We start from the raw sequence: 13,603 nt of genomic DNA, 5'->3' as shown, positions 1-13,603 counted from the left end.
GGGATTTATGAAAATGAGGGGCAATATCTCATAGTTTTAATGCCGGAAATAACTACACCTTTTTTCCTGGCGTTAAGCTGTACGATATGACCAAAACGGCCATAACACAATTTGCGATACATTTTTCGAATTGCATTTTGGCCATTTCTGGGCTTGGGAGAGGAGTGGAGAGGAGAGGAGGAGGAGGAGAGAGAGAGAGAGAGAGAGAAAGAAAGAGAGAGAGCCTCAGTATGCAACTATTTATATGCCTATAGGAGGGGCAACCAATAGCTGGAGGTGAGGTGTTGGTGAGGGTTTAGGGGCCAGTTTTTCCTGCATAGTGAGATCTTACTTCTGGGGGAATTCTGCACAAAAAATGTAAAACTCTGCGCACAAAAACTTAAAATTCTGCAAACTTTGTATTGGTCAAAATAACACAATTTACATGACAGTCTTTAAGTAATTACATTTTAAATTAATACAGAAAAAAGTTATTACTTAGAGATGCAGAATTTTAAATATTTTGAGCAGAATTTCCCTAGAAATTCACTATAAGAGTGTCCCTTCCTACTCCCATGGCCATTTTGCCCTCTCAAGCCCCAACTCCTCCACCTGCCGGTATCTCTCCCCTCCACCTCTAGGCTCAACCCCTTCCACTCTATCGCCAGTCCCAGAGTTTGACCCCGTTCTCAGTACTGCCCCTCACACAGGCTCCCCTCTGTCCCTCCCTCTCTCACACACATGCTCCCTCTCTTTAGTACATATACACACACTCACATATACACCCACCCACATATTCTCATATATACATACCCACACCCACATACTCTCACTCTATCGCGCACACACACATCCCCCATACAGGGTCCCTCTCTCTTGCATACACACCCACATATGCTCCCTTTCTCTCTCAAGATAACATCCTCACACAGGCTACCTATATCTCTCTCTCATGCATCCTTTCACACAGGTTCTCTCACACACATACACAATCCATTCACACAGGCTAGCAACTGCACATACACACGATCCCTTTTTCATACACATGAGCTTCCAGTCTCTCACACATACACACTCTTTCACAATCTCCTCATATAAGCTCCGTCTCTCTGGCACCTATACTCAAGCATTCCCCTCCCCCCCAACTCTCTCACCTCCCATTCTCTCTCTCACACCCTCCTGCTCACCCCCCTGCTCTCTCTCACCCCACCCTCTCACCCTCCCCTCCCCTTACACCCCTTCCCCTGCTCTCACCTTCCCCTCCCCTCTCTCACACCCCCTCTCTCACACCCCCTCCCCTTTCTCACACCCCTCTCCCTCTCCTCGCACACACACATTCACTCTCACCGGGGCCTTCATCTTTGCAGTGAATGGAACGCATCCCGTGGCACAAGGATGCCTTCATCTTCGCTGTAAATGGCGCACACTCCATTCACAGTACACGAGGGCCTTCATCTTCGCTGCGAATGGTGCGCCGGGGGCTACATCTTCACGCACTCCGTTTGCGGCATGCAGGGGTCTCCTCTGCCATTTTCTGCGCAAAATTTGGCAATTCTGTGCAGGGGGGTCTCCTTTGGCAAGTCTGCGCGGGGGGGGGGGGGAATTCTGCGCAAATTCTGCATTCCACAGTAGTGCAGAATTCCCTCAGGACTATGAGATGTACGAACAGCACTGTACACCTCAGTGAAGATTTGACATCATTTGGAGTGAGGAAAGTCTCACAAAGATGAAATTTTGTAATATGTTATCGTGCCCTAACTTGATGGTACCCTGTTACAGAGTCCAACAAACTAGGGCAAGAGAAAATAGTAGAAATGTCATATTTGTGAGACTTTCCTCACTCCAAATGACATCAAATCTTCACTGAGGTGTTCTGTGCTGTTTCTGCGTCTCACTATGCAAGAAAAACTGACCCCTAAACCCTAAACCACCACCAACACCTCACTTCGATCTATTAGCTGGCCCTCCTATAGAGATATAAATACTTGACTACCATGAAAGCCTTATAGACTGACTCTCTCTCTCACAAGTATACACCCCTTTTCCTTATTGTGGGCATTAGGCCTGCGATATTAGAGCATTTGGATGAATCTAGGGGTTAGTTTGCTTTATGTGGTAGGGCAGAATGACAAATGACACGGGTTTGAAGAAATTGTGCTCAGTTCTGGCTATTAGCCAATACAATAAGTGAAAGTTGCTTACCTATATCCGATGTTCTCTGAGCACAGCAGAATGTAGGTCCTCACAACTGGGTGATATCATCCAACAGAGCCCGGCTGGTGAAATTTACTTCATAGCTTTTAGAAAGTTTTGGCTTGGACCACTGAGTATGTGTTTGCTGTCCCATGTCACAGAACCTCCGTGGGGCCTCATTTGCAACATATAGGAACCAATTCCAAGGAGAGGCTGGTGGGTTCTGTGAGGACTTACACTCCGCTGTCCTCAGAAAACACTTGTTACAGATATGCAACGTTTGCTTTCTTGGAGAGCAAGAATGATGTGAAGTCCTCACAGGTCGGCAATCCCTATCTTCAGGCTGCCCCTAATGAAAAATACAATCATAAAATAGTGACAACCAGCAGAACTATTTTTTATGACAGCAAACCATTTTTGGTCTTTTTTTTTTTTAAGATGATACCTGCTGGAAACATTAATGGGCTCTGGTGGGGGGATGGAGTTGGGTTCTAAATATCGAATAGACCTCACAGGACAGACTAAACAAACCTACTCTCACACTGGGAATTTTTATCTATGAAATGTGAATGTTGTTGAGATTGAAGCTCATGACTGGGGAATTTTCAGGCTGTGAACCTGAACTAGAGGCTGCTGGGTCTCCAGGAAATCCTTCCTAGCATTTTTACCATTTATGTTATGGAGGAGCGCTAGACATGCCTCTGCAGCAGCCCAATTTGTTCAGCACTGGGTCTGACTCAAACTGACACCAACATCTAAGGCAATCCAAACTATGTTAAAGGCATGTTCATCTTTGTGGACATGTGGTCTATGGAAAAAAATGTCAGAAGGACAATACTGATACTACCTTAGGCAGGAATTTAGGGTGTGTGTTTAGAATCACCCTATTATGAAAAAAATTAATATAAGGAAGGTAAGTCTCTAGGGCCTGGAGCTCACTGACTAAGTGTTGCACTTCAGCTCACAGGAGTCTAATGGCTTGAAGGTAACTTTTATCAACTAAGTACATAGTACATATCCTGTACATATTTTCTTTTTTTTTTTCTTTCTTACTTGTTAATTTTAATTTTACCAGCTACTGTTATATTGTATTACTTTCCTTGCCCTCTCTTTGTTTCTCCCCTCTAACTCTCCTCTATCTAAGACTCTAGGACTTTAACTCTTCTCTTTATTTTAATTGATGCTACCTGATTATATTGTTTGATGTAAATGTTTTTCTCATCTTTTTCCACCTCATCCTTGCTTTCTGTTAATTGTAAACCAATGTGATGTACAAACGAACTTCGGTATATAAAAGCTCCAAATAAATAAATAAATAAATAAATAAATAAATAAATAAATAAATACATACCACACTAAGATCCCAAGTCAAGTAGAAGACTTGATTGGAGGCTTCAACTGAAGCAAGCCCTGCATAAGCACCAAATGAATTGAGATAAACCCTAATGGAGTTAGTTTTCAGATCAGATCCTGAAAGATTTAGAACGCTTTCAAGCACCTTTTGTTTGGAACAGGATAAAGGATCTAAGGCCTTTCTTTCACACCAGTTGTGGAATCCTTACTAGAACCCAAAAGAAAACAAGGAACAAAAGTGCATGCAGAAAAAAAAAGCTACATTGATCCTCTGCCCAGATCAAACTCCCTGAGGCAGGCACCCTGGGTCTACACTTGAGGGGACAAAGGGCCGGGGGTGGGGGAGGACCCTGTGAGCAGCCCCTGCCATGTGCTTCGAAAACACCAAGACGGTTGATGAACAAGCGATCGTCAGATTTATTTATTTATTTATTTATTTTATTTGTTTATTTAAAAGTTTTTTATATACCGCACAATGGGGTAGGGGTGTATCCGTCTAGGCGGTTTTCAAATTAAAACACACACAAAAATGTTATATACAGCAATTAAAATTCATTAAGAACATAAGAAATTGCCATGCTGGGTCAGACCAAGGGTCCATCAAGCCCAGCATCCTGTTTCCAACAGAGGCCAAAACCAGGCCACAAGAACCTGGAAATTACCCAAACACTAAGAAGATCCCATGCTACTGATGCAATTAATAGCAGTGCCTATTCCCTAAGTAAAATTGATTAATAGCCATTAATGGACTTCTCCTCCAAGAACTTATCCAAACCTTTTTTGAACAAAGCTACACTAACTGCACTAACCACATCCTCTGGCAACAAATTCCAGAGCTTTATTGTGCGTTGAGTGAAAAAGAATTTTCTCCGATTAGTCTTAAATGTGCTACTTGCTAACTTCATGGAATGCCCCCTAGTCCTTCTATTATTCGAAAGTGAAAATAACCGAGTCACATCTACTCGTTCAAGACCTCTCATGATCTTAAAGACCTCTATCATATTCCCCCTCAGCCGTCTCTTCTCCAAGCTGAACAGCCCTAATCTCTTCAGCCTTTCCTCATAGGGAAGCTGTTCCATCCCCTTTATCATTTTGGTTGCCCTTCTCTGTACCTTCTCCATCGCAACTATATCTTTTTTGAGATGCGGCGACCAGAATTGTACACAGTATTCAAGGTGTGGTCTCACCATGGAGCAATATAGAGGCATTATGACATTTTCCGTTCTATTAACCATTCCCTTCCTAATAATTCCTAACATTCTATTTGCTTTTTTGACTGCTGCAGCACACTGAGCTGACGATTTTAAAGTATTATCCACTATGATGCCTAGATCTTTTTCCTGGGTGGTAGCTCCTAATATGGAACCTAACATTGTGTAACTACAGCAACGGTTATTTTTCCCTATATGCAATACCTTGCACTTGTCCACATTAAATTTCATCTGCCATTTGGATGCCCAATCTTCAAGTCTTGCAAGGTCCTCCTGCAATGTATCACAGTCTGCTTGTGATTTAACTACTCTAAATAATTTTGTATCATCTGCAAATTTGATAACCTCACTCGTCGTATTCCTTTCCAGATCATTTATATATATATTGAAAAGCACCGGTCCAAGTATATATAATAGTTTGTGCTGACAGAAATATGATGTGTTGTGTAAAGATCTTAGTGTAAGTTATATGCACGTGTAAAAAAATGGGTCTTTAGTAGTTTTTTGAAGTCTCTGCGGTTTGCTGTTAATCGGATATGGTCTGGAAGAGAGTTCCATAATGTCGGACCAGCTACGGAAAAAGCATGGATAGATGTAACCCCAGGAAGAACCCAGGTACACAAAGTGCATTCAAAGCATTGATGATAAATACGTCCTGCCAGTCACACTAATTCTCGCAGCCGGTTGTGTGTCCTTCATTGATGCATGAAATGAGTGATCCACCGCTAAAAGTCACAGGCGAGCGATATCTCAGGTATATATACCCTGTGGAGAGAGTCCTGAGGAGCTCTAGGGTCCTAGCTTCCATCACAGACAGGAAACCATGGGATGCTCAGCCCATGTCATGATCAAAAAAAGATGGAAATCAGAAAATAAAAACCAAGCCACAGAAGTTTAGATGTTCAGTTCAAAAGCCCACGCCCCATCTCCCTTTGCTGCTGAGAGAGGCTCACTGAGGCAAGAGAGGTAGGCTTCTGTGCTGCAGACCTAGCCACTTGTGTGTATGACACTGGAGCACTTGGCACTCCTCACCCCAGCCACATTGAACCACTCAAATCTTCAAACCTCTGCCATCCCCCTTCCCTCTCATCAGCTTGGAGGTGCGAGGGACAGTTCTAGGCACCTGTAACTCGGAAAGGAAACAACGCTCAGCCAGACAGCTTCATGTCCCATATTATGGGATGGGGAAGAACACAGCATTTGTTTGCCATTTATCCTGCCCTGGGACATCGATCTATTTGGTACGCTGGGCATCCACCACCATTGGTGTGATAATTTCCCCCCTTCTTTTTTGAGAAGCCAATGTTCCCTCAGCTCCTGGCTCCCAGGAAAGGAAAGGGGGCACCTGTTCCCTATGGGCAAAGCCCCTGCAACAGTACAGAGACAACAGGATGCAGTCCGATCCGGCTTCTGTCCCAACATCTGTGAAATGTTAAGAAGGGGAAATTTTCCTCCTTCCACCTGCCACCACAGATGGATTGGGGACAGGTGGGTCATGTACCTCTCTGCAACTAGCTTTCCCATGCTGCACCTGGCAGCCTATTCTGCCAAGAAGCAAGTAGCTTCCAGACTGGTCACATGCTATGTTGAAGAAAAGATAGTATGGATGATCAGCCCTTACAGATGGTAGATAATGTTGGGTTCACGAGGCTGTTCAATCTTTTAGCCTTAAGCTACAAAATACCCAGCAGGAGAACATTTGTCACGTAATACCGTCCATGTACACTCAGTGCCATGCCTGCATGTAGGCACAGCTGCCCATGGCAGTTTGGCATAGCATCCATTTCACCAGCAACCTCTGGACCAGTCAAAATGTAACACATGCTTACCTGTCCTGTATGGCACACTAGTGGCAGCTAGATGAAGCTGGCACAAGGAGCATCTCTATTGAGAGTGCACCATCAGGGTTCAGGTAGGCTGTGCTGATAGATTAGTCATACCTCTTAAGAACATAAAAAGTGCCATGCTGGATCAGACCAAGGTCCATCGAACCCAAGATTCTGTCTCCGACAGTGTCCAGTGCAAGTCACAAGCACACAGCAGATCTCCAGTAGATCTATTTCTTGTATCTCACTCCCAGGGGTAAGCACTGACTTTCCCAAATCAACCTGATCTAAACAATGCTTCCCTGTGGCAGAGAACTTCCCCCACCGTCATGGCTGTGGTTGGTGGGATACTGGGTGTTAAATGGTTCTGTGCTGCAAGGTCTCTAGATTGATTTATTTATTTAAAATATTTATATGCTGCCTATAGCACAGTTCTAGTCGGTTTACAACCAGAAATAATGTATAAAATTTAACACAAATTAAAATTATTTTACAAACAAAGAAAAACTACCTCATCATGTACTCAGAGAACAGAAAACAGCATGCAGGTATTCGATTATAGCATCAGGACCTGAAAATTCAATAAGCATGCCAAGAAGTCAGTTAGAATCTGCAAGAGCCAACTGAAACAAATGTGTTTTAAGTAATTTTTTTTTTTTTTTTAATATTTGGTAAAAATCGTTAACCGGATTACTTCTGGTAATGAGTTCCAAATTGTAGGTCCCGCTACAGAATAAAGCTCTCTCTCAGGTTTCAGACAGGCAAGCAAACCAGACAAATGGAACCTCTTAAAGACCTCTTTGAGAGGATCTCAATGTGCAGGTTGGGTTATAAATCTGCAGCTTGGAGTTCATCCATGGTAATGATGATAGATCCTGCAAACTCATTGAAATGGTTCTCAGTGTCATATGCCTGGTAGTTGTAGCCTGAATATTCAAAATCAATAAACTGTATGTCGCCTTCTACAGAATCTATCAGGGAGCTTCTGTGAGTGCACTAAGATTCCAGATATGCTCGGTGAAGACTTGGATGGATGCCATGCAGGAAAATGTTCTCGTGGCTTGCATCAAGCACTTATTTTTCATTGTAGATAACATTCTTATATAAAAGGTCATTATGGCAAAGTAGTACCGGAGAACCAAGATTTGAAAATGTCTCCTTCATCCAGACCATCTCCTCCTGAAGCACATGAAAACTTGGAACATCACATAAGAACCTGGTATTCATTTTCTAATCCTCAAACTCTGTAGGAACAAGAGAAATGCTTCCCCATTGTGAAACACAAATTAGATTTTGGGATTCAGCCATTGTGACCATGAATTGCATGAATTTTGGCAAGCTGTCTTGCAATAAGCTTGAAAATGGCTGGGTTGCAGACATATTTTGGATCCAGAGCTGCTCCTTGCTTGAACTCATAACAAAGTCTATTCTTCAAAGTATAGTAAAGTTGTGGTGCACAGCACAGCCATAAGCCTGCAACAACCGAAAGATTTTAACTCCTCACGATCCACTAGCAATTCAGTCTTATTCCCATAAATCCTGGACAAGGTGTCTCCCACATAACAACCAATGAGTTTATTTGTGATTCCATCTGTAAATACCTGTGTAGTTATGGGCTCAGGTTTCCAGGCGGGTCGCAGCTCCCAGAGTGATCTCAGCATGCCTTTGCAGTACTCCCTCTCCTCCATAGTTAAGTTCAGTTTGGGCAAACCTGGGGAGCCTCACAGGTTGTACTGCTTGATGCTCTCTTCCCTACTGGGTCTCCTGACAAGAAATGGCCTCCCAATCCCACCCAGCAATTTTTCCCGGGGGTAGGGGGAGAGGAAGCAGGGATAACTGTCCTGAAAGAGGATATTATCTGGAAGACCTCAGTAATAAATCTTTTATCTCAGGAATTGTTTAACAAATTTTATTTTTCTAGAAACAAAAGAATTAGGAATTGCAATGAACAATAGCAAATATTCAAGCTCTTTCAATAAATATCCATAAAACAATATTTCAAGGAAAATTCCTCCTTTTCTTCTTTAACAGTAATCAACAAATAAACAACTATTTAGAATGTAAATGTGTACCCCACTACTTCTGGGCTGTGACTCTCCCACTACTGTGGCTAAGATGGCTATTAGAATAAGGCAGTATGTGTCATGGTTTTGCCTGCTGTTCATTCTCTCCATGCCAAGGTTCAACCTGCTGCATAGTTTTCCCTCCACCAGGGGTCCTCAGTGGGCCCAGCTCACTGCCTTGCCTGTTACCTTCTCTCTGTTCACCTGAAGCCTTAGCCCCAACCCTATTTAACCCAGCCTGTTCCCTGCTTCAGTGCTTCGAGTCACCTCGGCTCTCTGACCTGGCCTGTCTTACTTTGGTTTCCTGTCTAGTCTTGTGTCCTACCCATTCCTCTTGTCTTGCCTTGCCATCTACCCAGGCCTTACCTAGCCTTGTGGCTTCCAGGCCTCCTGCCTTGCCTTGCTTTGTGGCCTCCAGACCTTCTGCCTTACCTTGCCTTGTGGCCTCTGGGTCTTCTACCTTGCAGCTTCTGGATCCCTGCTTTGTAGCCTTTGTGCCTTCTGTGTTCCTTGTCCTGTCTCATCCTTGTCCTATCTTTGTATGGTCCAGCCCTTGACCTGCCCTGCCCCTGTCAAGTCCTTGCCCAGCCCAAATCATTCCTTGCCTGTTTCCCTACTCATGTCTGTGTATCAAGTCCCCACTCTGACCCTATATCCAGTCCTGTCTGTGCCAGTATCTAGCCCCGGTCTATCCCTGTAACCAAATCCTGCCCAATACTCAGTACCGGCTCTGTCTCCAACCTTGTTTGTATCCAGCTCCTGCCAAGCTTTCAGTACCATCTCAGCTTCCAGCCTTCTCTGTGCCCAACTACTTCCAAGCCCTCAGCACAATCTCAGTCTCCAGCCTTGTCTGAATCCAGCTCTTGCCCAGCCCTCAGCACCAGCCCAGACTCCAGCTTCTACCAGTCATGATGTTCTCAAGGAGACAAGTCCTACCAGCCCCCAGAACCCAAGGGCTCAACCTGCAGGGAAAGGGGCTGGTTAGGCAGAAGACTTTCCAGCTCTGCCCTGCTGCCCTGTGCCACTCTTGCGGGGGTGCTCTATGACACCAACCTTGCCCAGCCCAATTCATTCCTTGCCTGTTTCCCTTCTCATGCCTCTGAATCAAGTACCCATGTCAGTATAGGGTTTCATATGTACCATATATACTCATGTATAAGTTGAGAAATTTATGCTGGAAAATAGGCTCAAAAAAGGCAGGTCGACTTATACACGCATAATATCCATGTATACTTTCCGCATATACTTTCCGTGCATACTAAAACGTTCCCAAGGTATGCGCATACATATGCGCCAACTACCGAAAACAGAGTGGAGTTAGCCGCATAAGTTAAGTGGCTAACTCCGATATTAGCAGTTAGCTGCTTAACGTACGGTATGTGGCTAACTCTGGTTGTGCCACAGACCTGCATTAAAATTATCGCACCATATGACATTTTTAAATACAGACATAGCTTTTCTTGAATTCTTATCTTGCTGATAGATTGCTGTTATGAATACCCGCCGCGGGAATTCATGGTCGGGCTCTCACCTCCTCTGCCAGCTCCAGGCTGACCACGGCATTCCTCGCTCCTCGCTGGGCCGTGGCTGGGCCTCTCCGCGGCGGTGTCTCCACGAGTGAGACGCCACCGAGCTCCTCCAGCAGACTCCGCCCTTAGGCGCGCGCGTGCGCAAGGAGCTGAGATTTAAAGGGGCAGCGGTGGGAAACCTCGGCCCGGCCGCTTGGATGACATCAGATGCCGACAGATATTTAAACCCAGCATTTGCCCTCACTTCTTTGCCTTGCAACAGGGTTCACTCTTCGGAGCTACTAGTTGTTGTTCCTGCCTTCGTCATCCTGCTCCAGTTCCTGCTTGTTGCTGCCTTCGTGATCCTGCTCCAGTTCCTGCTCGCCCCTGCCTCCGTGTTCCTGATCCAGTTCCTGCTTCCTTCTCAGCTTGTCTTCTTGGTTCCTGACTTCGGCTTGGCTCCTGGTATTCCGTGTCTGCTGCCCGTCCTGATCCTTGGTTTGTCTTCAGTCCTCGCTGATCTGCTGCCTGCCCTGACTACTGACTGGTCTGCTTCCCCGTTGTGCTTTGCTGCTGTCTGCAATGAACTCTGGACTTTCTTTGGACACTTCTTCTCCTGCTGATCTCCTGGCTTTGATCCGCCTCCCTGCTACAGATCCTGATGCGGGCCATCCTTCAGCGGTCTCTCTCCATCTCCTAGCCAGCTCAAGGGTCCACTATCATAGCAATTGCTCATTTAAAACCTTGACTTATACATGGTTCAATGCATTTCAATGTATTTTGGTCTCAAAATCGCCTATCGACTTATACATGAGATCCACTTATACATGAATGTACACAGTAAGTTATTATCCAGCTATAAAATAGCCGGATAAAAAAAGGGGAGTTCTGGGGGTGTTCCTGGGCGTCACAAAGTTATCTGGCTAAGTTAGCCAATTTACCATTATAACAGCACACTGGGCCGACGATTTCAATGTATTATTCACTATGATGCCTAGAACTCTTTCCTGAGTGGTAACTCCTAAAATAGAACCTAACACTGTGTAACTACAGCAAGGGTTATTTTTCCCTATATGCATCACTTTGCACTTGTCCACACTGAATTTCGTCTGCCATTTGCAAGTACAATCTTCCATTCTTGCAAGATCTTCCAGTAATTCATCACAATCTGCTTGAGATTTAACTACTCTGCATAATTTTGTGTCATCCGCAAATTTGATCATCTCACTCGTTGTTCTTTCCAGATCATTTATAAATATATTAAAAAGCACCCGTCCAAGTACAGATTCCTGAGGCACTCCACTGTTTACCTTTTCTACTGTGAAAACTGACCATTTAATCCTAGTCTCTGTTTTCTGTCTTTTAACAAACTTGCAATCCACAAAAGGACAGCACCTCCTATACCATTACTTTTTAGTTTTCTTAGAAGCCTTTCATGTGGGACTTTGTCAAACGCCTTCAAAAGAATGTAGGAGATTTTTGAGGCAAGACTTCCCTTGGGTAAATCCATGCTGGCTGTGTCCATTAAACCATGTCTATTTAAATGTTTTGTGATTTTATTCTTTATAACAGTTTCCATCATTTTTGCTGTCACTGAAGTCAGACTCACCGATCTATAGTTTCCCGGATCACATCATGGGCCTACAGTCCCAGACCTATCTCCCACCTCCTTCCTAATCAAGCGTATGCTTCTAGCGCTACCTCTAGCTGGGGAACTCAACATAAGTTTACGCTTCCAGTGATGTCTGTTTTAGAGCAGCGCTGAGGCACCCGGAGCAGAGTGAAGGGTCTCCTGCTCCAGGCAATCTAATTTAAGGTATTGAGAGGAGCATGAGTGTTGGGGAAGGGGGTGAGGGCATCACAAAATAGTATACCCTTGCGTGGGAGGGGGCCACCAGATTTGAACATTGATGATACACCTGGATGGGGAAGGGTCTTTTTAATATTTTTAGGAATGAGGGGTGAAGAGGGCACAGCCCAACAGGGCCTTTAAATATATTTTGTGGGGGTGGGGGTGAGGGAGCAGATGGCCCGCTATCTTTATTTAATAGTTTCAATTTTTGACATCCATTAAGTAGCATGTTATCTGGCCACACAAGCAGGTCTAAAGATATCCGGCTAACCTAGAAAGATATACCCAATAGTCAGCTAAGTTAGCCGGATAACTCAACCCCTCCCCACAATGCCCATGAAACACCCCTTTTTTACCCAGCAAGAATTTAGTCGGATAAGGGCTTAAATATAGCTGGGAAAGTAATTTAGATGGATAACTGTTATGTTATCCATCTAAATGGCTTTTAAATATGGACCTCACAGTAACAGCAGTGTTATTGGTTCTTGTAGCTATTCCCCTCTGGTGCAGGCTGGCTCCAGCACAATTCATCTAGAGTAAGACAGAGCTGGTTATCAGCACTTCTGTCTTCTCTAAAACTTTCCTGATCTCTCCTAAATTCCCCACATGCAAACCCATTTTCTTCAGGGAGAAGATCCCTGCTCTGGTGATGTCACCCAAGTAGTGCCGCTTTCAAAACCTTCTTAGCTTTCCTGGCACTGCTACTCTCAACTGTTCTGGTGACAGGGCAGAGGTGTCAGCTGCTTTTATTTTATTTCATAATCTTTTACAGTAGCTAGGCTGTCCCCAGATAAGGCTCCAAGGACTGGTCACTTCAGCTTTAGTGTCCCTATATTGGGCAACTCATCTCTAAAAGCCACAAGCGTCTTGTTACAAGAGGTATAAAGTGCTGCAGGAAAAACCCAGCATGGATTCCTGCCCAGACTGAGGTCCTGGCACAGGGGCTGTTCCTGGCCATATTAAAGTTTCTAATTGCCTTGGCACAAGTGATAGGGGCTACTACAGTGCACTCCAACACTCATAATGGTCCCGACAATTACATGTAAATGTTTTTTTCCCAGGGGCTGCATGGGCTTACTTCCCTGGCTTTATCTTTGGCTCAAGCACAATCTCTCATATAGCGACAACAGCAGAGGCTATCCCATATCCCTTGCTGCTATCCCTTCTCTCTTTTGTGCTCCATTGCATTACTGGAACTTCCGATGGGCTAAGGGTCCTGTTCCATATAGTGGAGCTTGCTGCATGCCCACTGCAGCTTCCTGCACCCCTCTTCCTTTTATTTTAATTTATTTTGCTTCTTTTCTTTTTTTTTGCTTTTCTTTTATTCCTTTCATTTATTTAGTTTGCCTACCTGCTTCTTCATCCTGGTCAGGGAGCTCTTTCAAGGACATGGGTGCTCCCACATGCAGGTAAAATTTTTAATATTTTTCAACCTGTCCACACTTGCTAATAACTATTTATGGACTTTTCCTTCAGGAACTTGTCCGATCCTCTTTTGAGCCCCACTATGTTCATTGCCTTGATCACTTCTTCCAGCAACAGATTCCATAGCTTGATGGTGTGCTGAGTGAAAAAATATTTCCTATGATTTGTTTTAAATCTGCCAGTTCTTAGTTTC

General features: G+C 44.3%; 1 pseudogene; it reads right to left on the bottom strand.

The window, feature by feature from the left end:
• Positions 1 to 7,390: 7,390 nt before the first annotated feature.
• LOC115094653 lies at positions 7,391 to 13,376 on the bottom strand (annotated as a pseudogene).
• Between the last annotated feature and the right edge of the window lie 227 nt (positions 13,377 to 13,603).

This window comes from Rhinatrema bivittatum, chromosome 6, assembly GCF_901001135.1.
Source record: "Rhinatrema bivittatum chromosome 6, aRhiBiv1.1, whole genome shotgun sequence".
NCBI classification, from domain to species: domain Eukaryota; kingdom Metazoa; phylum Chordata; class Amphibia; order Gymnophiona; family Rhinatrematidae; genus Rhinatrema; species Rhinatrema bivittatum.
Note: the sequence above shows the minus strand (reverse complement) of the source record. Positions and strands in the feature narration are given on the sequence as shown.